This window comes from Hemiscyllium ocellatum, unplaced genomic scaffold (assembly GCF_020745735.1).
Source record: "Hemiscyllium ocellatum isolate sHemOce1 unplaced genomic scaffold, sHemOce1.pat.X.cur. scaffold_560_pat_ctg1, whole genome shotgun sequence".
NCBI lineage: Eukaryota > Metazoa > Chordata > Chondrichthyes > Orectolobiformes > Hemiscylliidae > Hemiscyllium > Hemiscyllium ocellatum.
Window position 1 is genome coordinate 276,580 of NW_026869116.1, and position 26,621 is coordinate 303,200.

A 26,621-nucleotide genomic window follows, 5' to 3' on the forward strand; every position below is an offset into this window, starting at 1 on the left:
ATAGTGTCTAGATGCAGTAGATGAGGTTTTGGGATGTGCAGGCAAATCTCTGCCTGATGTGAAAAGATCCTTTTGGGGTCTTGGTCAGAGGGAGGCGTGGCCGCATGTTTTACATCTCCCATGGCAGCAAGGGAGGGTCAAGGGTGTGGAGCATGCGTTGGTGGGAGGGTGTGGACCGAACATGGGAGGTGCAGAGGGAATGGTCTCTGCGGAACACAGATAGGGTTGGGGATGGAAATATGTCTCTGGTGGTGGTGTCTGACTTTAGGTAGCAGAAATAACAGAGGTTAATGCACTGTATCTGAAGATTATTGGGATGGAAGGTGAAGACCACAGGGTTATGTTATTTATTGTGGCTGGAGGGGTGGGGTAAAGGCAGGGGTGCGGGAAGTGGAGGGTATGTGATGGAGGGCATTGTTGATCTAGTCAGGGGAAAATTATGGTCCGTGAAGTAGGCCTTTCTGGGATGTCCTGGAATAGAATCCAAAGAGATTAAACAAATATATCACAGACAAAAGATTAACTGGACCAGACAACGTGACTCCTTAAAGGTCAACAAGGCTGCCTATGGACCCACAGAGGGTGTGAAATATATGCAAATATTTCTCGTCAATTTTACTGGAGAAGTATATGGAAGCTTGAGAGTTTGGAGAAATAAACAGTGATAACTTGAAAAGTGTCCATGTTACAGAGGAGGTGGGACTGGATGTCTTAAATCGCATCAAGGTGGATAAAGCCCTGGAACCTGATCAGGTGTATCCTGGAACTTTCTGGAAATCTAGGGAACTGATTGTTGGGCCTCTCCTGTGATATTTGTATCGTTCATAACGACAGGTGAGGTGCCATTATTTTAAAAAGGTGGTAAGGAGAGGCCATGGAACAAGAGAACAGTGAGCCTGAATCAGTGGCAGGCAAGTTGTTGGAAGGGATTCTGAGGGACAGGATATCCATCTATTTGGAAAGCTATGGAATGATCAGGGAGACTCACTGTGGCTTTGTACATGCACAATTGTGTTTCACTAACTTGTGTGACTGTTTTGAAGTGACAAAGAAAATTGATTAAGCCGGGCAGTGAATGTTGTTTATATGGACATTCAACAAGGTTCCACAAAGCAGACTGGTTAGCAGGGTTAGATCACATGGAATGCAGGGAGAGCAAGCCATTACCAAATTGCCTTGAAAGTAGGAGACAGAAGATGATGATGGAGGGTTGCTTTGCGGACTGGAGGTCTGTGAGCAGCAGTGTGCTGCAAGGATGGATATTGGGCCCTTAAGTAAATGACTTGGGTGTGAATATATGAGGTATGGTCAGTAGGTTTACAGAAGACACCAAAATTGGAGATGTCATGGACAGTGAAGAAGGTTAGCTCAGAATACAACAGGATCTTGATCAGATGGGCCACTGGAGCAAGGAATGGCAGATGGAGTTCAATTTGGATAAATGTGAGCTGTTGTATTTTAGAAAGGCAAATCAGGGCAGGGCTTATACACTTAATGGTAATGTCCTGGGGAACATTGCTGAACAAAGGGACCTTGGAGTGCAGGTTCATAGTTCCCTGAAAGTAGAGTCCCAGGTAGGCAGGGGAGTGAATGCAGCATTTGGTACGCTCCCCGTTATTGGTCAATGCATTGAATGAAGCTGTTGTGATGTCATATTGTGGCTGGACAGGACACTGATGAAGGCCCTTCTGGAATTCTGTTTTCAGTTCCAATCTCCCTGTTCTTGGATTAATGTTGAGAAACTTGAAAGGGTTCAGAAAACATTTGCAAGGACTTTCCCGGAGATGGACGGTTTGAGCTATTGGGAAAGGTTGAATAGGCTGGGACTATTTTCCCTGGAGATTTGGAGGCTGAGAGGTGATCTTCTAAAATCATGAAGGGCAAGGATAAGGTGAGCAGTCAGGGACTTTTTCCCAAGTTCGGTGGGTCCGGAACTAGAGGGTACAGGCTTAAGGGGGGATGTGACTACAGTGTTTTTATGCTTTTGGTCTCAGACCGGTGTCTGCGTAATCACCTTTGCATTCGTTTTTACGTATTTTACCGAGTGCAAAGTTAGGTCGAACCTCCTCGTGGTTCCCCCTGGCAACGGACTATACGAGGAAGCTCTTGACGGGGGCGATTTTAACTGTTTTAGTGGCGTTTTAGTCTAGTTTTATCAGTGTTTTACCATCGATTTTATCTTTGGTTTTAACCTGATTTTACTGGTGCTTTGCGCCACGGCGGCTTGATCGTTTTAACCGTTGTCTGAGCATTACTCGATATAGTTCGGCTAATACGACCTGGTAGAAAAGATACGAGACGGCTGGTGACCTGTCGGTCTACGGGAAACAAAATTTTGGCGAAGGCGTTATGGCTGATACCAAAGTATCCGGTTGGGTGGGAGACTGGGTAAATAACCGCCCCGCACGGTGGCTTTTGGCGGCTCCGTGTGTAAAGTGTGCGAGCCAATATCGGAATGTACAATCCGTCTCAATTCAGACACAGACGGATGAGACCCTACGAATTATTCCAGCAAGGTTGTCCTCGGGCAGGCACGAGGAAACCTTTAAGATAGTCCAGAATAGTGACAAAATTCGAAAAACAGTGCTGGGAGAGAAGGCCCCTCTACAGCCAAGTCCATTTAAGAGCCGGATAATTTTTAATTCGAATTTTAAAGGGCCCTTTAATTTTAATCGAAGTGGAGTTTTAGAGAGACAAGAGGGGGAAGATGAGGGTAGGATTATACCACCCGTCCAATAGAGAAACTAATAAATTAGAAATTATAATTAATTACCCTATAGAAGATTTTAAATGTAGTTATTGTAATAACATCTACAATACTACTGGGTTATTTAGAAAGCATTTAAAAGTATGTCGAGGGATTAAATCGGTTAGGATAAGGTGTAGCAAATGTAAATGGGAGGGTAGTTATCAGGCAGTAGCGTGCCACTATCCGAAATGTAAAAGAGATGGGGATGGTAGTAGAGGTATTTGTAGTAACGTTAATGATAGGAATGTAGAGGAAGATTCAGAGAAACCCTTTCAATGTGAGCTGTACTCATTAAAATTTAAATCGGCCAGAGGTCTGGGACAGCATGAAAGGCATGCACACCCTAGTTTAAGAAATGAGAAAAGGAAAGGGAGTAAGGCGGATAAAATAGGGAATAACGATGGAAATAAAAGGGGTAGATGGTCCAGAGAGGAAACTGAAATGCTGCAACAATTGGATTCTGAATTTAGTGGTTGCAGGAACATTAATAAGTTGATAACGGATAGGATGGGGTCTAAAACTGCAAAACAAATATCAGACAAGAGACGATTAATAAACAAGAAAAATAAATCTAGTAAGAAGGATTTAAATTTAGAGGAGCTCCCCAACAGTATTGATGAAGAGGAAGGAGAGGATAATGATAGAATTGAAAGTGACCTGATACCCGATAGGAGCGTAGAAGAGGAGAATCAGGACATCATTGATGTTAGGGAATGTCCAAATAGCTCAATTACAGATTTGATAAAAATAATGGAGGAAGACCTGAAGAAGGGTAAAAATGGTTGCAAAGAGTTTAATAAGATTATGGGGGAGATTGTAGGTAAATTAGGATAGAGGAAGGAGGATGATAGGAAGAGTAAAATAAGTGGTAATAATAGAATAAAAACCAAAACTAAGGAGAATGGACGAAAGAAAGATAGGAAGGTAAACAATGCTTTAAAGAGATATAGTGGGAAAAAAGGGAAGTTTAAAGAGGCACAAGTCTTGTATAAAAGTAAAAGGCAGTATTTGGCAAGAAATTTAATGGGAGCCCCGGTTAATAGTAAATGTCCCCTAAGCGAGAAGGAACTGGAGGAATATTTTAAAGAAAAACTAATGACTATTAATGAGAAAAATAGTTTAAGGGGTTTTGCCAAATACAAAAATCAAAGAGAGGAATCCATGGATGTTGCTCCATCTGGTCCTGTGACGGTGGAAGAAGTCGATCAGGCCTTAAGGGCGATGGACGTGAACACCGCCGCAGGACCAGATGGGGTAACGTTAAAGGAGATTATTAAAGTCTTTTTAATAAAGATAATTTAATACTGCCTAGGGTGTATAGCATTTGGCTACAAAGTGGCAGGATCCCAGATAGGTTAAAAACTAGTAGAACAGTATTAATCCCAAAAGTGAGCAGTGAAGATAAACTTAAAGATATAGATAATTGGAGGCCAATAACTATCGGGCCAATCCTGCTCAGACTTTTTTACTAAAATCGTGGCAGGTAGGCTTAATAAGGTAATAAGTTTAAACAAACGTCAAAAAGGTTTTATGTCCGGTATCTCAGGATGCAAGGAAAATATTAAAATCCTTGAGAATATTATGAAAGGTGTCAAGAAGAGGAAGAAAAATTTAGCTGTAGTCTTTATAGACTTGGCAAAAGCTTTTGACACGATAGGACACGAATTAATTATTACTGCATTAAGAAGGCTTCACCTTCCGGTATTATTTATTAAATTGATAATAGACTTATATGATAATAATTCTACCCAAGTAGAGGGTTCTAACTGTAAAACTGGGAATATTCCCATTTTACGGGGGGTAAAACAGGGTGATGCTTTATCACCAATTTTATTTAACATAGTTATGGATCCTTTACTTTGCACAATTGAAGAGAAACAAAAAGGAATATTCCTTGGGGAGGATGGAAATGGTTGTCACTGCGCAGCGTTTGCGTTTGCAGATGACATTGCCTTGATTAGTGAAACTTATGAGGGAATGGTGTGCAATTTGAAAATAGTGGAGAAATTTTGTAATAATACCGGAATGGGGATTAATATTAATAAAACCAAGGGCTTTTATCTTACCCATAAAAATAAAACTTTTATATATAACGATGTAGTAAATTGGAGTATTAATGGGGGGATTATACAGTTTATAGAACAGGGTGCTACTGACAAGTATCTTGGGGCCAAAATTGACCCATGGGTGGGAGTCAGTAACACCGAATGGGAAAAGCAGTTAGAGGAATGGGTGGAGAATTTAAAAAGGTCCCCTCTAAAACCTGGCCAGAAACTTGGGATCTTAAAAACATACTTTTTCCCTCGACTGTATTTTTATCTCACTTTAGCGGAAGTTTCTCTTAACTATCTTAGTAAACTAGATAATATTATTAAAAATGCGGTGAAGGAAATCTTACATCTTCCTCAATCTATTACGGACGGGGTGCTTTATGCAAAAGCCCGTGATGGTGGCCTGGCATTAAATCGTCTGTCAGTATTCATACCGATTTCGATTCTGAGGAAGTATGGTACACTACAGAATTCGACGGATGAAATACTACATGCCTCATTTTATTTTGAAGGCAGTAGTGTGAAGGAGAAGATGCGGAAAATGAGTAGTTTAAAGGTATTGGAGAACATCTGGAATCCGTGTATCAATCAAGGGTCGAATGTTGGAGATACCATTATGGAAGAAGACGAAGGGATGGAAGAATTTGCGAGTTCTAACTACGCAAGTTGGAGAACTATAGAAGTACAGAAATGGATGGCCCTCCCCTGTCAAGGGGCAGGGGCACACTACTACAAGAACGATAGTATCTCCAATAACTGGTTGAAGAGGACAGACTCTATGAGAACGTCCAAAGTGATTAATTCACTGTTATTACGAACGAATTTATATCCAACAAGGGCGACATTATCGTATGGCAGGCCATTTAACATCAAAAGTTGCCGAAGATGTAATGATCCCTCGGAAACAATAGCACATATTTCTGGTTGGTGTCCCTTTGTTAAAAATATGAGGATTAAGAGACACAACAGAATAGTTGAGGAGTTAGTTAAATATATCAAGAAATACGGGTGGACAATATATGTGGAACCGAGCATTAAGGATGAGGCCGGGAAACTCTGGATACCGGACCTCATCGTGGCGAAGGAGCAGCAGATAATTGTCATAGATGTAACAGTTAGGTCTGATCTCCAAATAAACTCCCTCGAAGGGGCCTGGGACGAAAAGACGAAGAAATATCAACATCTTGAGAAGGAGATAATGGACCTTATCGGTAAAGGAAAAGTATCCTTCTATGGGTTTGTGATGGGAGCCCGAGGGAAATGGTTTTCAAAGAACTCAGATTTGATGAAGACCCTCGGGATCGCGAAGTTTAAATCCTTTGCACAGAATGTCGCAAACTTGTCTTTGTCATTGACTCTCGAGCTCCTCCGGACTTTTATGGACTCTTAATAACTCCCTTCGATTTATTTAAGTTTTAGGTTGGAAATCTTAAGGTTTTTAATGTTTTTAATGCTTCTATAGTTCTTAGTTGGTTTTAACTAATTTTTAGTTTAATATTTTAATTTTTTCTGTTTTAGTAATAAAGTTGTAGTATTTTAGATCACTTAGGTAATTGGTGGGGGGTAATCTGGTGTTAGTTTAATCAACAGGGCACGCTATACACAACAAATGATGAGTGGTTACCTAGTCAATACGGTAAATAATCCTAGCTCATCTTTGTCCTCGCTTGAGATTCTGCTTCGCATTATTATTTTAACTTTTTTTACCTTTTTTGTTTTATCGTTCCCATTTTAGATCATTCAGCTGTGGTTTCGCTGGATAGGGGTTTGTCTTTTGTCGACGAGCGACGTGAAAACTCGGAATGGACACTCCATCATGTATAATGAGTGCGATAAAAAGGTGAGAGGGAAAAAATTTAAAAGGGATCAAAGGGGCATCTTGTTCATGTTGAGGGCGTTGCATGTATGGAATGAACTGCCAGAGGAAGGGGTGGAGGCTAGTACAATTGCAGCTTTTAAAAGGCATCTGTTTGGGTACATGAAGAGGGAGGATTTAGAGGGATGATGGTGAACCGTTGGCAAATGGGACTCCATTAACGCTCTCCGTTATTGGTCAATGCATTGAATACAGAAGCTGGGACGCCATATTGTGGCTGGACAGGACATTGAATAAGCCACTTCTGGAATTCTGTTTTCAGTTTGAATTTCCCTGTTCTAGGAAGGATGTTGTGAAACTTGAGAAGGTTTGGACAAGATTTACAAAAACGTTGCCAGGATTGGAGGATTTGGGCTACAGGGAGAGGCTGAATAGGCTCGGGCTATTTTATCTGGAGAGTCAAAGACTGAGAGGTAACTTCATGGAGATTTATAAAATCACGAGGGGCGTGGATGAGGTGAGCAGCTGGCGACCTTTTCCTTTAGGTTAGGTGGGCTCAAAACTAGAACACATGGGTTTAAGTTGAGAGGGCAAAGATTTAAAAGGGATCTAAGTGGCAACATTTTCAAGCTGAGTGTGGTGTGTGTATGGGAGGGGCTACCAGATGAAGTAGTGGAGGCTGAAAAAAATCACAACGTTTAAAAGGCTTCCAATTGGGTACAGGAATAGGAAGGGTTTTGATGGATGCAGGCCAATAGCCATTAGTTTAGGATTCCTTGTTGGCACAGACGATTTGGACCGACGGTCTGTTTCTTTGATCTTAATAAATTAAGATGCATTCCTCTTTTTTGTGCAGAGCTAGCTGAAGCACAGATAATTATCCTTGGAGCTGAGAAGGTGAAGCAGTGATTTTGATCTGGTGCAGATTTGGTTCCAAGGTCTTGAATTTGCAAAGAGAGAGAGGAATTGTTAACCCTGTCACGATTTTTAATAACTACTTTCAAGTAATTGGCAAATAATACAAGGTGAAAATGTGAACACTATTTGACTCAGTAAGTTCTGAGCATCTGGAACAGTCTGAACGACACAGATTCAGCAGGTATTCTGAAACAGACTTGGAATTTTACTTTTTAAGGAAAGATTTGGGAGGCTATGGGCTCATGGGAGGGTACTTGGGACAGATTTGCAGCATCTCCAGAGGGAGAGAGTACAGCCCCAATGGGCTGAATAGCCCCCAGCCCCTGTGCTCTGTGATACTTCCCCATTCACTGTGAATGATGAAGCTCATCCCAGGGTAGGGAGAGGGATTAGCGGTCCACTCTCATGACAATGGTGCCCGGCTTGACGGCAGCTCCAGACCAATGGGAGGAGAGTCTGTGTGCCCCTGCAGCCAATGGGAGTGAATGAGGGGTGTGGCCAGCAAGACGACACCTGTCCATGAGCTGTACAGATGCAGTGTCACTGGGTGGGGGTGGGAGAGACAGCAGGACTGGGACAGAGGCTGTAGGACCTGAATTACAAACTCCCGGTAAATTAAAACCAAAAGAACTGCGGAAGATGTAAAACAGAAACAACAACCAGGAGGATCTGGAAAAGGTCTGGCAGCATCTGTGAAGAGAAATCAGAGTTAAAGTTTAAGATCTGGTGTCCCTTCCACAGAACAGATGTTACTGAGGGAAAAAAAGTCAGTTTATTTGCAGAAGATAGTGTGGGGGGAGGATATAAGGAGTAAAGGATAGGTGGGGATAGAGTGAGAAGAACGGTTGGATAAAGGAGTGGATAACGATATGGCTGGGGGAGGGTGACTCGCTGTTAATGGAGACTGTTAGTGGCTAACCATAGGTAGTGTGTAATGACAGGCTGTGGGAACAAGGCCTGGTGTGTGGGGTAGGGGGCTTCGACATGGGGTTCTTAACCTATGGTTAGCCACTAACTGTCTCCATTATAAGCTGTTGCCCACCTATATCACTGCACGATTGTGTCCTCGGCAGCTCCAGACATTTGGAATATCCTCCCTCACCCCCACTCTGTCCGCCTTGAAGATGTATCTAAAAATTGTTCTTTAATCAACGTTTCCATCATTCGTGAAGCATTTTAGGAGATTTGTCAATGTGAAAGGCTCCATACAATGCAGGTGGTTGTTGTTATTGTCTGACATCAGGAGAAACAGGGATGAGCCCTCTCTCTCTCATACCTGATGAACAGCAGCAAAAGCAGGAAGCACTGAGCATGCTCCAGCCCACAATGGGCTTCAGATTATTGATGGGGTGGGGGAACGGGGGCTAGAGGTGCTAGTTGTTCCTTCAACCAATCGTAGTGAATGAGGGGCGGGACAATACCCAACCACATGATAAACTTCACTGACAGCACAGTGTTGTTGTGACCAAGGCATTGGAAATGTGTGAAGGTGCAGGGCAGGGGGAAGGAAAGACATATTGACCAGGAAGAGGAAATTTTTACGGTATGGAATGAGAGGTTTTACAGAACTTAGTGTACATTGTACAACACAAATTTGAAAATCCAAATTCTGCCCCATTTTCCCTCCATTATAATGCATTTTACACTCCCTGAAATATCAACTGTGTGTTTCTCTCTCCACAGATTCCAGTGATTAATGCCAAAGCCCCATTGCCTGTGGAGAAGGTGATGTTTGACTTCCTGTCCAGCTGCAGTTCGTGTGGTGAAGGTGCTCCCACAATGTGGTTGGGTAACTGCTGTTATAGATTATTCACTCAGCGACAGTGAAGAGTTGACAATGTATGTGCAAATCAACAACAGTTTGTTTTTTATCACGTTTACAATTCCACAAAAATACTATTGAGAGCTTCTGACATAAGGCCACAGATGGGGATATAAGGTCAGGTGATCAAAAGAATTGCCAAATAAACAGGTTTTCAGGAATACCTTAAAGGAGGAAAGCAGGTCTGAGAGGGTTAGGGTGGGAATTCCAGACAGTGTTGCCTTGGCAACAGTAGAAACAGCCAGACAGGTGAAGCAATGAATAAACACATCGTTGGGAGTCTGAAAGAAATTGAGTTGTCGGGGCCTCACAGGTTGTGTGGTGCAGGGAGACAGGGATGTTCACAGCCAGGAATTACATCAAGGGTGAGAATTTTAAATTGTTGCTTGTTGGTGGATCAACAAGTTTTGGTGCAAGTGAGCACTTGGACAGTAGGGTTTTAGATACTCTTGAGATTGCATGTACGTTGAATGTGGGAGGCTGGCCAAGAGTGTGTTTTATAACGAAGTCTGGAGATAACACAGGGATGGACGAGTATTTCAGTAAATGAGCTGAGACTAGGGTGAGTTGGGTGACGTCACTGATGTAGAAATAGTGTTTTTGGAGTTGGGCTGCACTGCCTCCTCACCACTCCCCCTCACCAATTCACAAATATTGTTCCTTGTTCTATCTGTCTGTCTTTTCTCTTTATGTCCTTCTCTCCCATTCTGCTACAAAAAAAATTTGACCCACCATTGGTGCAAGCACATACTCCATCCCGACTCTCCCTTTCCTTTCTGAATTCCTTGTATGTGGTGTCCCTTAAGGATCTCTCCTTGGTCCCTCCTGTTTCTCACCTACATACAGCCAGGAGGTGACATCGTCCAAAAGCACCGTGTTCGGTTTCACATGTACACTGACAATGCCCAGCTCTCCCTCCCCATCATCCCTCTCCATTACTCAGTTATCAAACTGCTCATCACATTCCCACTACGCGATTGGCTGCAGTTTCCTCCAATGAAACATTGTAGTGGTTAATCTCGTTGCCTTCAGTTGCTATTACAAATTCCTTTCCCTGATTGCTGAGCCCCTCCCTCTCCCTGGAAACTGTCTGAGACAGAACCACACTCTTCACAATATTGCTGTCATATCTGTAACCCCAAGGTGACCTTCTGATCAGTCGTCTACACAATCACAAACACCAGGAATTCCAATCTCTAAAACGTTGCTTGTCTCCACTTCACCCCAGCTCCATTGCTACTGAAACCCCTTACCCGTGTCGGTGTTGCCTTAAACTTGACGAATCTAAAACAGAATCCATGATTCCGTGACTGACCCAAAATCTGGTTCCAGACTCCCTCATGATGGGAAACATCCTCTCAGTATTTACCCTGTCAAATTCCTTAAGAATTCTACATGTTACAATGAGATCACCTCTCATTCTTCCCAAATCCAGTGAGTGGAGTCCCAACTACTTCAGCCTTTTCTTAAAAGATAATCCCTGCAAACGATGGATCATCCCAGTCAGGTTTCTGTGAAATGCCTCTGATGAAATGTATTTCCTTAAATAAAGGGACCAAAACTTCTGTCATTACTTCCAGATGTGGTCTCACTTCAATTTATAAACTTCATAAAGTTCCTCTCAGGTATATACTCCAAACAACTCCCTTTAAACTTGCACAGATGTTGAAATGCTCAGCAGGTCATGCAGCATCTGTGAAGAAAACTCAGTTAAAGTTTCGGGTCTGGTCACCCTTCCTCAGATACGTTAACTCTAATTTCTTTTCACACCTGCTGCTAGACCTGCTGAGCTTTTCCAGAAACTTCTGATTCTCTTCCTGGTTTACAGCATCTTCAGTTGGTTCGGTTTTCATATCCTTTAAACTTGCCATCTCTCCTCTAGAATTTGTCATTCCCACCTTGGGAAAAAGATTCACATTTGTTTGGTCTCCCCGACTCTGGGGGAAAAATATAAACCATGACTAGTCACCCTATCATTGCTCCTCATAATTTTATAAAGTTCAATAAAGCCACCTAAAGTGTCCAGTGCTGCAGGGAAATAGCCTCAGCCTATTCAGCCTCTCCCTATGGTTCAAATGTTCCAATACTGGCAACACCCTAGTAAAACTTTTCTGAACTCGTGCAAGTTTCCCAACATCTTTCCTGTAAGAGGGAGGCTGGAATTGAAAGCAGTCTGGGGATTCCAAAGGTGGCCGAGCCAAGAAACTGTACAACTGAAACATGATCTCCCAACTCCTATCCTCAATGCACTGCCCAATAACAGCTAGCATACCGCACACCACCTTCACCGACCTGTCTACCTTCAACTACACTTTCAAGGAACTATCAACCCACACTGCACGGTCTGTTTGTTTGTCATCACTTCCCAGGAATTGCCATTAAGAGGTTGAGTACTTTTCTGGTAACATCTTTCTGAAATCAGGGAGACTACAATTGAATGCAGTATTCTAACACTGGCCTCACCAATGCCCTACTCAGCCACAACGTGACCTCCTAATCCCTATACTCAGTGACAGAATCCCTACAGTGTGGAAGCAGGCCTTTCGGCCCATGACCCATACCAATCATCGGAACAGCATTCCACCCTAACTCTGTAACCTACCATTACCCAAAGCTAATCCAGCTAACCTGCATGGCTTTGGATTTGTGGGAGGAAATTGAGAGCACTCAGAGGAAGCTCACGCAGACACACAGGGAGAATGTGTAAACACCACACAGACAGTGGAATCAAACCAGGGTCCAGTTATTGACCAGCGCATTCCATTAAAGGTCAGTGTCCCAAATGCCACATTCAGCACCTGATCTCCCTGAAACCCCACTTTCCAGGAACTATGCAGTTGTTCTGAGCCCTTCAGAGGGAAGTCAGGTGAGGAGGAGAAAACAAACAGGGTTGAGTAGTAGATTTATAAAATAACATTCCATCTTCCCCCTCTGTGTTCCCTCCCGTCTCCCCCCACTCTCTTTTACCCCCCCTCCTTTGTCGGTCAGTCCTTTGTCGGCCCCCCCACATCGTCGGTCGTGCATCCCCCCCTTTGATCTGTCCCACAATCTGTCACACCCTCTGTCAGTCGCCCCCTTGTTGGTCGCACACCCGTCTCTTTTCCCCCCTCTGTCGGTAACCCACCCCCGCCCTCAGTCTGTTCCCCCTCTTTGTCGGTCGCCACCTCTGTCCCCCCCCCCCCCCGGTCTGTTCCCCTCCTCTCGAATCCTGTTTTGTGGCCCCATCCATTTCTGTGCCTCCCCTCTCTATCCCCCTCTCTGTCCCCACCCATTTCTGTCACAACCCTCTCGATCCACCCACCCTCTCTGTCTACCCTCCACTCCCAGTCCCCTAGTTCTGTACTCCCTTCCCCCCCCCCCCCCCCCCCGCCACCCCCGGCAGGGAAAATATCTTGTCTATTTACCCTATCCATGCCCGGCCTGATTTCAAAAGTCTCCTTCAGGTCACCGTTCAGCCTCTGACGGTCCAGGGAAAACAGCCGATCCAACCCTGGAAACATCCTATAATTCTTTTCTGACCCCTTTCAATTTTGAGAACATCCATCTGACAGGAAGGAGACCAGAATTGCATGGAATATTACAAAAGTTGCCGAATCAATGTCCTGTACAGCCGCAATATGACCTCCCAACCCCTATACTAAACACTCTGACCGATAAAGACAAGCAGACCAACTGCCACCTTCACTATCCTATCTACTTGCTATTCTACTGTTAAGGAACTATGAAGCTGCACTCCAAGGACACTTTGTTTAGCAGCACTCCCCTGGAACTTATATTAACTGTATACGTCCTGCTAAAGTTTGCTTTTCCAAAATGCAGCAGTTCGCATTTTTCTAAACTGAAATCCTCAGCCCATCACCCATCTGATCCAGATCCCCTTGTACTCTGATCTTTTTCCCTGTCTACCACACCTCCCATTTTGGTGTCATCCGCAAACTTATTTATAATATCTCTTATGTTCACATCCAAATCATGGATATAAATGACGAAACGTGGATCCAGCACCGATCCTTGTGACACTCCACTGGTCACAGGCCTCCAGCCTGAAAAGTACCCTCTGCCTTCTACCTTCGGGCCAGCTCTGTACTCCGTACGATCTAACCTTGCTGACCAGTCTCCCATGAGGAACGCCTTACTGAAGTCCATGTAGATCATGTCCATGCTCTGACCTCAGCAATCCTCTTTGTTATTTGTTCAAAAAAACTGAGTCAGATTCATGAGACATGATTTCCCATGCACATATCTGTTATTAATATCCAGGATTTAACTCTGTACATCGGGGTCTGCGTTACCCAGTTATAGGTGTTAATATTCTGGATGAAGTTCATGTACACCAGCATTTTGTCAGTGACTGTGTATTGAGTCTTGTTAATGTCACCAACACCGGTTTTTGAAACCTTTTGAAAGGCAGTCCCCGTATCCCTTGCCCACCAGGAAATGGTGGCAGTGTCCTTACCTCTGGACCAGGAGGGTCAGGCTCAGCGTTGAGGAACAGCATCTTTGAAGAGGATGATTAGAAAACCTGCCCAAGCCACCAGGCCATACTGTCTCCCAGCTGTCCCTGCCTGAGCCTCTAAACAGAACCTTCCTGTAGTTTCTGTCCTGTCAGACTCTCCCATTTCTCAGTTTGTCCAGGATTCCCTCCTGCTGCTGTACTGCTCCTGTCCCTCACTGACCTGTCCATCCCCCAGTGTCCTCCACATTCATTCATTGTTTACAATCCCATTACCCCAGTTCTCCAGCCCCGCCCCTTCCAGTCCATAGAGACGGCTCAGTGGTTACCATTGCTGCCTCACAGCACCAGGTACCCGGTTTTGATTCCAGTCAAACCCAGAGTTTGTGCATTCTCCCCATGTCTGAGCGGGTTTCCTCCGGGTGTTCCAGTTTCCTCCCACAATCCAAAGATGGGCAGGACAGGTGAATTGGCCATTCTAAATTGTCCATAGTATTAGTTACATTAGTCAGGGGTAAATTTAGGGTCGGGGAATGGGTCTGTGTAAGTTCTGTTTGGAGGGTCGGTATGGACTTGTTTGGCCGAAGGGCCAGTTTACATACTGTAGGGATTCTGATATATTGGGCAGCAGCTGCTGTCAGTCTCCCGGACTCCTGTATGATCGGGAGCACGTGCTGTAGGAGAGGAGACCAGTGTATGGGCACAGTGCTGGCCTATTGTGGGAGTATGTACAGTGCCTGGGAAGGAGGCTGTGGTTGTGAGGGATTAATCTGTCATTGGCATCTTCCTCCCTCTGGGAGCAGGACCCAGGGGAATGACCTATTTCCTGGTACCCTGACATGTGATCAGACTATCAGTGGGGCAGCATTTTGCAGAAAGTTATCAGAACTCTTTTGTGAAGATTCAGGGTTTTTATTGAAAGTGACAAGGATGGACCTGCAATTAGAGTTCTAATTTGGTTCATTTTAGTAAGACAGGTTTTGGACAGAGTGTGCAGGAAGCAGTGTATGCAGGATGGTTGTCATCAGAGGATTCACCAACAACGCCCCCCCCACCACCCCCCCCCCCCCCCCCCGACCTGCAGGACTCAGAGTCAGACTCATTCATTTGGTTCTTAGTCCGCAGACAAGAGCTAGGAAACTGAATTCAAAGAGAAGAGAGAGAGTGTGAGAACTGGGTTTGGAGGAAAGGAGTGAGGGGATTGGTTCGGATTTCAGTTCACAGAAGAAAGAGAAATTGTTAGACTGAGAGTTAAAACTTTGGGAAACATGAAACTACAATTTAATACTATAATTGTCCAATAAAGATCCATCCTGTATTAATATGGTGAGTTGTTTTCTCAGTTGTAGGGTACCGAAAGGGTGGATTTGTGGATGAGAAATTCAAATTGAACTTCATGTTCAGATCTGATAGTTACTTGATCCGTGCCGATCTGAATATTCATTGGCTTTTCCTGTGGAAGGAAAGGTGTGTATTCTGTCCGTGGGCGAATATTCCAAATAAGAGTGTGACTGGAAAAACTACTGAGACACAGCCAAGTCCATGTTAGGGTGGTGACTGGAGAAAGAGTTTGTTTGTTTTTGTAAGTCTGAAAAATCATGGCATGTTTCCCAGGAAAAATCAAGCCATAGCTTTGCTTTGTAGAAGGACAAGTCTTTAATTAACCAGACAACCAGAAAGACACAAGGATACCTGCACCTTGGGAAACACTATGAAAACGGGATTGTTGTAAAGGAGTTCATTCTCGATCATGGATTGTAATCCATTGGCGTTGTCACGTTGGTTCCAGCGCCGTGGGGAAACACTGGAAATATGATGAATGCAGTGTAGGTTTCAGTTATTAAACTGTAAAAGGTGCAGAACAATTTAAAAGGATGTTGTCAGGGCTCAGGGGTCTGAGTTATAGGGAGAGGTTGGACAAGCGAGTATTTTTTTGTTTAGAGCAGAGGAAACTGAGTGGGTACTGTTCTAGAAGTGTATAAGACCATGAGGGGCATGGATAAGGTGAATGCATTCAGTCTTTTTCCCAGGGAATTAAGGACTGGAGAGCATCAGTTGAGGGTTAGAGGGGAAAGAATAAAAGGGAAGCTGAGGGGCAACTGTTTTACACAGACGGTGGTATGTATATGGACTGAGCTGCCAGTGGAAGTGGTTGAGGTGGGTACACTGTCACAACAGGTAAAAGACATTTGGACAAATACATGGATAGGAAAGGGTCAGAAGCAGATGGGCCAAGTGCAGGGAAATGGGGTTAGTGTGGATGGACATTCTGGTCAGCATGGGCCAGTTTGGGCCAAAGGGCCTGTCTCTGCTGTAGGACTCTGACTCCAGGTATATTTCCTCTTTCTCCTGCTATCTCTGGGAGCACCCTGGGATGTATTCCATCAGGGCAAAGAGACTTATCTACCTTTAGCTCCATTAGCTTGCCCAGCTCTAATGCTTTGGTGATAATGGTTGTTTCTTGGTCCTCACCTTCCTCAGTTTCCTTATCAATTACTGGCATGTTCTTCGTATCCTCCACTGTGAAGACTGACTGCTGTGTACTCATATTTTTAAACCCTGCTGGATAGGGATAACTAGGTACAGAACTCTGAGAGGTCTTCTCAGAGTCTTTATTGATGAGACATGGCAGTTACCTGGATAGTGTACATGCAAAACACCTCCAGGCAGCATCAGGTAAAGCCCCACCTATCCAATGTAAAGCTCCCATTCTTATACCTTTTGTGGTTTGGGACTTTGAATAGAGACTCTCTCTCAGTATTATCTCCATGGCAACGGTCAGTTAGAAAGTCGACTTCAGTTTCGCACTTTGTGGTTAAAACATACACCCCTGTGGCTCCCTCAAGTACCTGACAGGCACTTCAGTTTCAGTGGGGATGTCTGTCAGGATTCTGATATGGAGGAGCCGGTGTTGGGGTGGCGTGGACAAATTTATAAATCTCACAACACGAGGTTATAGTCCAATAGGTTTATTTGGAAGTACAAGCTTTTGGAGTGTGCTGTGATTTGTAACGTGATCAGGATTATCTCTATGGTAACAGTTAAGTGCTTCAACAATGAGAGGCCACATTTCCCCACACAATAGGTTCCTCTCTAGCAGGGTAAACTGCTATTCCGGCCCTGGGGACAGCTACTCATCACTTTTCTCCCCCAATCCCATCTAGCTTTCTGTTGATCTTTAAAGTTTTTCTAATCTCCTAGTTTCTCCTTGGTTATTGCCAATTTGTTTGCCTTCTATTTCAATTTGATAGACTCCCTTATTTCCTGAGCCACTCATGGCAGATTACTCCTTTTTCCTACAGTCCTTCCTTTTCCCTGATATATACTTTTGCTGAGCACTTCGAAAAATTCCCCCGTTGTCCGTCAACTTTCCCACGGTAAAGTCTTTGCTTCCAGTTTACATTAGCCAACTCCTGCCTCATCCTATTGTAGTCTCCTTTGTTTAAGCACTGGATCTTGGACTGGATCTAATCTTCCAGCTTTCCAGCTGTGTTCTAATTTCAACCAGATTTATCAGAAGTCTTTTATCAGATTACGAGGTGAGGCGAAGTTTCCTGGGTGCTTTGCGTTTCATTGTCAAAGACCTTGGCTTTGTATTAAAGTATAGGATAGATATTCACAACAGAGTATTCTGGACGGCACATACATGGACACTGTGGGCAATTTAGCGTGGGCAATTCACCTAACCTACACATCTTTGGACTGTGGGAGGAAGCTCGGGCACCCTAGGAAACCCACGCAGACATGGTAAGAACGTGTAAACTCCACACAGTCACATCTGGCTGAAATAAAACCCGGGTCCCTGATGCTGTGAGGCAGCAGTGCTAACCACTCAGCTACATCTGCTTAAAATCTGCTACCCCTTATTAACCTCCCCACCCCGCAATCTATGTTCCTTACGTCAGAAATCAGGTTGTGGAAGCATATGTCTCAGTAAAACCAATGACAGCCCATATGTCCTGTGTGTCTGAATGGGGATCCTATACACAACACCCTCCAGCCCACACTTTTCATTCACTATCCAGAAACATGTCTCCAGTGCCTTCATGAGGACTATAACTCCCACAATCCCTGAGGCAGGGACCACCCGTGTGAGGGGAAGCCCAGAACTGTACATGTACAGAATATGGGTGGATATTGGCGCATGTGCTTTGGGGTAATTAGCGGAAAGCATTTGACATTGTTATTGGCTGGAGGATGGACCAATCAGCTTGTAGTATTGATGGGTTGGGGGGGTCAAAGTGTCACCACACCCACATGGGACCAAGTTCCATCCCCAACTTGTCATAATGCTGGGAATCGACCAATGGGAAACAAAGAAGGATCTGACCCATTCTCCCAGACTGAAGGTTCCTCTTCTGTCCAGCATCTGCTACCACCCTTTCTATTTATTTCCTTTTGATTTATCCTGCTGTAACATTATAGACTTGCAGTAACTGAAGGGAAATGGAGTAAACCCAGAAAGGGTGCAGAGTCTAACCAGGGACGGGAAGTGGTGGCATGGATCTGTTTATCAGTAACTCCATGAGAATGGGGGTGGGTACATTAGGGACAGCAGAGGCAGAATGGTGGGAGAGAGTAAGTGGGCTGGAGGGTTACAGCTTTTGCAGAAGAAAGGGAAAAAAGATTTCCAGAGAAGCTAGAATTGTTCTGCTCTGAATTTCTAATCTGTACATACTTGTTTATACAGGGTGCTTAATGGTGAAGATTTGCAGACTGAAATCTCAAACTCCTGTGCAGATTGTGATTAAGTTAACCAGCATTTGAAGAACCAAAGATGGAGAATAACTTGGGCAAAATCCAGCAACCCTGTCCCTCCCAGCATTGTTGGTCTTTCTGCACCAAATGGACTGTGAATGGTACAAGACAGCAGCTCACTACCATCTTCTCAAGGGTAACTAGAGATGGGGAATAAATGCTGGCTGAGCCAGTGATGCCCATATCCTGGAAATGGTTTCTATCTCTAGTTGCTGAACCCCAGTTGATGTTACTGCAGGATGGTGAGGGACGCTGAGTGTATCCTCCAGGAGGCAGCACCATCACATTACCCCTGCCTACACCCACACAGTAACACAGCAACGTCACTGGAACAAAAGGCAGTGAAGCCAAAGGAGGACTTAGATATAGTTCTTCGAAGTAAAGTCATGAAAGGGGATTGGAACACAGCAGGAACAGGAGACTGAGCTGGATGGTCAGCTGTTTCCAATTGAATGTGGAGCAGGATTAAAAGGCTGAATGGTCTCCTCCTGCTGCTATCTCCCAGGTATGAATATAGCCAGAGAGCCCGGGTAGGAAGAAGTAGGCAGGGCAGGGATTCTCCAGGCGAATGCACTTCCACATCCGGGTTCAGCGGGAAGGGATCAAATCAAAGTAGAGTTGGGGGTGAGGAGGTAGCGATGGAGATAAAGCACTGTATCCACTGCGGTGCCCATCTCTATCTAAAGACAACGGGAGAATTGATAAAAGTTACGTGCTCCTTCTCCAAGGACACCCTGTTGTATCACCTTTATCCTCAATCATAGAATAGAATCCCGACAGTGTGGAAGGAGAGCATTGGCCCATCAAATCCCACCAACTATCCAAAGAGCATCCCATCTGGAGCACTCCACCCCTGTAACACTGCATTTCCCATGGCAGATCCACAGAGCCTGAACAATCCTGGACACTGGACAATTTAGCATGACTGATCCACCTAACCCACAAATCTTTGGACTGTGGGAGGAAACCAGAGCACCTGGAGTGGACCCACACTATCCTGGGGAGAATGTGCAAACTCCACACAGGCTGTTGACCAAGGCTGGACTCTAAACTTGTACCTGGTGCTGTGGAGCAGCAGTGCTATAGAGCAATTTAAATCAAAACAGATGACCCCTGCTCATTGCTGTTTGTGGAGACTTATTGCCCAGAGAGACATCCTGAGATTCAGAAAGAGACAATATGAATTCAATCAACTCCTGCTGAGTTAATGTGATTAACAACAACATCAATACTCCAACAGCGTCATCAGACCTCGTACCTACTCTATCATTTACAATTTTTAACCCATGGGAAGTTTGTTACCAGCTTCGATGACAGCCATAATGCTCTGACCACTTTGACAGAGCCAGTGCTCGTCAGTTCTCATAGTTATCAATAGATTGAATCTAAACAGGATGCCCCACAACAGGAAGTGCTCTAACACTCAATGCCCGTAAGGCAAGGTCATTTTCCTAAAACCACTCACGACTGGCAATACCATTGAAGATATTTTATACAGTAACCTTTCTGTCTCAATTGCCAGTTCCAGTCCATGACGCAGCCAGTAACATGCCAGTGAATTGAATTCTAACAGCAGCATTGCCCTGGCAGGAGAGATTGAGGAGCTTGAAGCTGTCTTCTCTGGAGTATCTAAACATGAAACACTTCAAATGAACAAAAATCTTCAAGAGCTCGAGAGAATGTATACAGGAAGGATGTGCTCCTAGGCTGGTGTGCCTGGAATGAAATAAACACTAACTACGGTATCTTTACCCAGCATCCCCTTTAGCTGCATAAATGTTGAAGATTTATTTGCTGCTCTGATTCCACTCTCTCGATCACTCCCATTTTTCACTGCTGTAATGTTGATGACTGTGCAAATGTATAAAATTTAATTTAATCCATCCCAAAGCCTCTCTGTACCTGTGCCTCACTTGTGTTCACCGAGACACTCATTCAATCTGACCTCTTTACAAACCCTGCTCTGATATTTCTTTAGAGGGCTCAGAATTAATTATTCACAGAATTGTTACTGTACAAAAGGAGGCTGATTGGCTGATCAGCTCTCCAAAGGATCACCTCACTGAATGCCATTCTTCTCCCTTTACCCCATAAACCTTCCAATAACACCAGCGAGTTCACAACTAACCACAGCGATCAGATTTATTTTGTTTGTTCATGGGATCACGGCATCACTTGCTGGGGCAGCATTTGTCATCCATTCTGACTGCACAAGAAATGGTTCAGAGTCAACCCCATTATTCAGGGTCTGGATTGACATGTCGGCTGGACCAGGTCAGAATTAACACAGTCTCCCAGACCCAATGACATGAAGAGTTGATTTCTGGCCTACTATCTTATTTCTGAAACGATAATGAATAATGTTTGCCTTTGAATTAAAAGAGAAAGACGAAAATGTGTTTTATTCTGATTGAGCCCGTCCTCCTGTGTCTCTCAGTTGTTATTGACAGTCTCATTCCCCCCGCACCAGAACCTGTTCCAGAGAGTGTTACAGAAATAGCAGAATGGTCAGCTGCAGCTGGTCACCTGACCGGTCACTGGACCCAAAGGTGCACTCTCCACAGATGCTGCCAGATCTGCTGACTTTTTCCAGCAATTTCTGTTTTTATTTCTGATTTCCCAGCATTTGCAGATGTTTAGTTTTTCATATTCATCTGGTCTGTTGCAGAGGAGTTTATTGATGAAATTAGAGGGTTTTGCAAGTTGTACGTTAGGTCACACATCAGCTATGATCATCATGAATGGCAGAGAAGGGTTGAGGGGCTGAATGGCCTCCTTCTGTTCCAATGAAAGTTATCCATCTGCAGCTTGTGGTAACATTTCCCCTCACTGCTCACTTCACCCTCCATGTCTAACACACTGTTACTGACTGAACAAACCTCCTGTGTTTGAACTAAACCTGCTAATGTTCAGTGGCTCCTCCTGCCTCCTGGGTTTAACTCTCATCATGGAATGCTGTCTTGTATTACTGCGGGAATGCCCACAAGGACTCAGCCTGGAGTCTGTATCCCCTGGGATCCACGAACCCCATTTATTTCCTCCTTCCTCTCTCATTCTGGCTATTGAACTCTCAGTTTCAATCCATTCTCTTGTCATGCTCTTCAACATGCCCATGTGGGTGGACTAGAGGCAGCTGGGATTTAATGAAGGGAAATGGGAATTAGGCGGAAGCATGAGGAGAGGTGACAGCAAAGACAGTTCTCATTGTAACGGCAGAGTTTCTCCATGACCCAGTGAGTGCTGCAACACCTGAGACTGGGGGGGAGCCAGATTCAATCAGGGATTTGGGGAAACACTCAGACACTGACCTGTCCATCTGGTGTTAACTCAGACAGAGAGAATGAAAAATACACATTAGATTGCAACTTTGATGATCTGGGGCAATGAAACATGCTTCCGACCTGATGATTTCAACCTCAAATCTCTGAAAGTACAAACACAAAGCTTCCCATTTGTACCAGGTTGTCTCTCACCCTCCTGTTTTCTTGAGAAAAACATTTGGAGCCGTTCAGCCTTTTCTTGTAATTATAACCTCTATGTTCCTGTAAGATTTGTAATGAAACCTTTATTGTTTTCCTGTCCCTTGTGAGTGATGGCAGCAGCAGAAACAGGTCCTGACCTGTGAGGAGTTTCAGTTGGAATACTTATATTTAAAAATTCGTTCTCACCCTCACATACAGTGTGGAATTGAGGTAAAAACAGAAGGAAAGGAGTGAGTGAGAACCCACAGAAACACACAGGCAGCATGGGTACCTGAGCTGAACGAACCAGGCATTAGGAAAATGTGACAGCAATCGCAACCATTTATAATCGCATAATTCTGCAGGTGTAGACAGAGGCTATTCGGCCCATCAAGTCGGTAATTACCTGCTCTCCTACCCTATCCCCGTAACCCCACATTTACCATGGCCAACCCAACGCGCCAAACCTACACTCTCCAGGCCATGTTAGCACGGCCAATAAAGCAAACCTGCACATCTGTGGGAGGGTCACAAATTACATCCAAATGCTCGGAATTGTGGATGAAAGCTCACAAATACTTGACTGACGCAAATTCTCTGTTTCCAAAATAAAATCTGGGGAAAACTGCAGCCAGAAAGATTTCCCATTATCCCTGGAGGAACAGAATTCAAAATTTGTGCCATTGACCCGGGGGGAGTGAAAGTTACAGTGGTCAGGGAACTATCAGAAATGTAATAGGTTGTGAGTAGGTAGGTGTGAGACAAGGACAGAAAGGCAGTCTGTCACATAGGCGAAGGCAGGAGAGATTAAACAGCAGAAATGGTAGTCCCTCAAGGCCAAGGGGAATAGATTTAGGGCTGGGAAAGAAACAAGGAAACAAGATATGCAGCTGCCAAAGAAATACTTTGAGAAAATAGGTTATAACAACATAGAGGACAGCGTCTACAGTCTGAAATTGTTGCTCTCATTGGTGAGTACAGAACGCTGTAAAGCCTGAGTCATTCTATCACAGCCAACACATGGAGGATGGGCCAAGTGGCTTTGATCTGTGCTGTAACTTTCTGATAATTTTATTCTGACATTTGGAGCTCAAGTCTAATGATGTTTAACTTCTCAAATTGGACTGGAGTTTAATATTCTGGAGAAATGTCAAATAAATCACATTTATCCCATTCTGCAGAACTTAGTCCATTGCCCTGCACGTTCCAACATTTCAGTTCCATCCACGTACTTTTATTCAAATGTAATGCTGGTAACTGCCTCTGTCACCCCATCAGTGAGATCCTGCTCTCCACCATCTCTGAGGGAAATAAATTCTCCTTTCCTCTTTTTTTCTGAGAATTATCTTCAATCTAAAACCTCTAGTTCCTGATGGCTCTGTTAATGAATAGCTGCTTCCTATCCATTCTACCTGGATTCCTCAGCATTTCATCACATCAATTAAATCTCAGTTCATCTTCCTTGGGAACACCCCCCCCCCTCCCCCAACCTATCCAATCTTTCCTCAGAGCAGAAATTCTCCAATCAGAGAAACATTCTGATCAATCTTCTCTGTCCCCTCTCTGGTGTGATCACATCAATCCTGGAATGTGGGGACTAAGAGTGAGTGCAGTACTTTAGCCGTGGTCAAACTAGTGTTCCAGTGTCACCTCCGTGTTCTTGTGGTTGTTGCTGATACAAGAAGTGTCCTGGTTTTCCCACATGGAACTGAATGTGCACTCCATGGGGCTGAGATTCCCTACCATGTGTTTGTTTGTTAACTAATCCTAAATTAACTTCACATTTCAGATACCCACCAATAAATTTCGTCCATTATACTCAAGTCACCTTACTTTTAATATCTCTTTAAAATTATTACTAACACAACAGGTTTTAATTTGCTGAATAAGTATTCCGGTGTCTTCACTGGTACAATCACTTGAAGATTATCTTTACCTTCAGCTACATGTGGCGAATTGAACACTGATTGTAAACATATTGATATCAAATGGACTTCAGTTTTATGATGATTCATCCAGTCTGACATTCTTGTTGATTAATATCTTGGAGAGAACTGTCCTCAGAACTCCAGCTGTGCTCTGACTTCAATCACAACTGGTTGTGGTGGACTGCAGATCTTAGATCTGTTCCGTTGTTTACTGGATTGTTTCGCTCTGTCTATCACTTGCTGCTTATGCTGTTTGGTAACTTCATCAGGTGAACACCTCATTTTTAGGTATTCATGCTGCTGTTACTGACATGCCCTCCTGAATTCTCTCAGTTGAATGAGGGCTGATCCTCTGGTTTGATGGAAGGAGGGAAGTTGGAGAATATGCTGGGCCGTGATTCTGTAAGCTTTGTTGGAGTACGACTCTACTGTTGTTGGAAGGCAAGAGCTAAACTCTTGCACTGTAAACCCGATGTACAAGAAGCTACATGCAGTATCCTGAACACTGATAGGCCAAGACATGAAATACGAGCAACGCCGTACAATGATGCAGGATCACAACTGCAGCAAGGGGAGATTAAGATCCAACTTGACATAGGAGTAGGGAAAGAAGCAGCTGATCAGATTGTCTCATTCATAGTCACAAAGAGACTCTGTGAGATTATTGTCCTGTTGGAGGTGAGGATGGAGGAGGTTGGGGAGATGAGGAGCTCTTCAAAGGAAACTAATCTGCCTGAGAGTTATGGGATCGACTTGATTGCTAGGTATTTAACAGAAAGGTAATTGAAACTGTTCTTATCCCCAAAAGATAACAAGACTGATGGTGTTTACAATCATGATCAGAAACAAACCTCAGAATACATGGTTCATAGATGGATGTCAATAGCCCATCAACATCCAGCTCCTGCAATTATTCAGCAAATGTATGTGTGATTAACCAGTCCTGATGTCAGTCCTGATGCACCAGAAAATCGCTGTTTACTCTGTGCAGATGGACAGTGATGTGGGGAAGTATTGGCCGAATGATATTGTCGCTGGACAGTTAATCCAAAGCCCCAGATAAAGTTCTGGAGACCTGAGTTCAAAGCCTACTGCACCAGATGGGGGAATTTGAATTATTTTTTTAAAAACTTGAAAATTTAAGAATCTAATGATGACCATTAATCGATTGCCAGAAAAGCCCATCTGGATCACTAATGCCCGTTCAGGAAGGAAGCTGCCATCCTTACCTGGTCTGGCCTACATTGTGACTTCAGACCCACAGCAATGTGGTCGATAGTTCAGAAATGTTGTGAACATTTCCAAAACGAAGTTCTCGATATGCAAAACTTTATGAACTGCCAAAACCGTTGCTCATTACTTGGTGTGAAAAAGAGAAAAAAAATCATCCAACTGTGGGTATGAGTAAATTGACTGGTATCTCAGCAGGATGGATGCCTGAGTGAATCCCTCCCCCCCCCCCCCCCCCCCCCCACACACACACACAGAGCAGGTGAACAGCTTCTCCCCAGTCTGACTGGTTTGGCCAGTTTCCAGGTGGGATAGGCAAAGAATTCCCTTTTGACATTCCCCACATTTCCAGAGTCTGTCCCTAGTGTGGCTGCACTAGTGTTTTGCCATTTCAGATAAATGCTGGCAGACTGCTATACACACCGTTACACCCTCACCACCCCCTCCATATATATACATACATATATATATATATATATACACACACACACACCAGAACCCAGTATAAAGCAGTAAACATTATCTCCTGCTGTGGAAGGACAGCCTGTGTTAGACTGAGTAGGAACACTGAGCAGATTTACCTAAATGACAACTTAATCGGTGACCAGAGCAAGTTAAGCAAGTCCAAATAAAATGCATTATTGCACAGAGAGAAGCCCATCAAATCCAAGCTGGCTCTCTGTAGCAGAATCCCATATTCTCCCTCCCCATATGTCCCACAAACTTTGCAAGTTTATTTCCCTCAGATCTGATATAATTGTTTTTATCAATCATTCATCTTCTCCTCTGCCTGCACCACCATAATAGGTAATGTTCTGCATATTTCTAGCCAATACAGACAGCAGAAACACTTGTTCATGTCCCTCTGTCTCAAAACCTTACATCTGATCTTAATTCTAGTGCCATCGCCTATCGAATACACATATTTTTGTCTGCTATATCTAGGTCTGTTATAATCTTATACAGCTCTATCAAAAATATATTTAGCTTGTTTACTTCAAAGAAGATAGCAATTTCTTCAAATCAATCCAATGACTGCATTTTCTTCATCAGTGAACCACTCCAGTAAGTCTGTACTCCACATCCTGAAGATCACTCATATCCTCCATTGTTGATGACTATTTTGTTCCACAAATCCAGACGATGCAAGTTTTCTGCACAACAGCAGTAGCTTTATTATCGGACAGCCGGCGAGAGTTTTAAAGCATCTCTAAAGTAGCAAAGTGCCTACTTGTAGAGACTCTTCTTCATGAATCTCTGCCTTACCCACAGAGACAGTATATTTAATAGGAATTAGACAAAGGCATATCAGTCACATGGGCGATTGTCATTACATAGTTTAAAGCAGGTAATTATGACCTTACAAAGCTTGATGAATGGCGATGTCCTGTGATAACGTATGAATGGATTACAGAAACTGATTATTGTAATGTTC

General features: G+C 43.9%; 1 long non-coding RNA gene across 2 annotated transcripts; it reads left to right on the forward strand.

The window, feature by feature from the left end:
- Positions 1–688: 688 nt before the first annotated feature.
- LOC132813943 (uncharacterized) lies at positions 689–18,914 on the forward strand. 2 transcript variants are annotated; one of them, XR_009644232.1, is made up of 3 exons: positions 689–753; positions 9,218–9,373; positions 18,500–18,914. It is a non-coding gene; the product is annotated as an uncharacterized LOC132813943 (long non-coding RNA). The 2 variants fall into 2 exon arrangements; XR_009644233.1 differs by lacking the exon at positions 689–753 and adding an exon at positions 6,604–6,640.
- The last annotated feature ends 7,707 nt before the right edge of the window (positions 18,915–26,621 follow it).